Below are 346 nucleotides of genomic sequence, written 5' to 3'. Positions count from 1 at the left end.
GAAAACGTCAAACTAAAATAAGCAGAGTGAGGACGTTGGACTTGAAGCAGGTTTCCCAGCACAGTCCTCAGAGCGTGCCCCAGCTCAAGGTTAAGGAGCACACGAGGGGCACAAGGCGTCTGTAAGGGGTAAGGGGGGCCACGACCACAGTTACCTTCAGGATTTGCTTCCCTCCATAGCACATGTGACGGCATTTGACTAAAGGGAGGCCCCAAGAACTTCCACAAGACATTGCCCTTCACAGACCCGCCCGTGCCTGGACTCGGGGCTCTGCCGGGCTTTAGGAAACTGGTTCACAGTCACCAAAGAAAAGTGGCACGGAAAGATGCTGCGGCTGCCCGAGTCC

The sequence above is a fragment of the Merops nubicus genome, unplaced genomic scaffold (assembly GCF_000691845.1).
Source record: "Merops nubicus isolate BGI_N331 unplaced genomic scaffold, ASM69184v1 scaffold33196, whole genome shotgun sequence".
Lineage (NCBI taxonomy): Eukaryota > Metazoa > Chordata > Aves > Coraciiformes > Meropidae > Merops > Merops nubicus.
Note: the sequence above shows the minus strand (reverse complement) of the source record.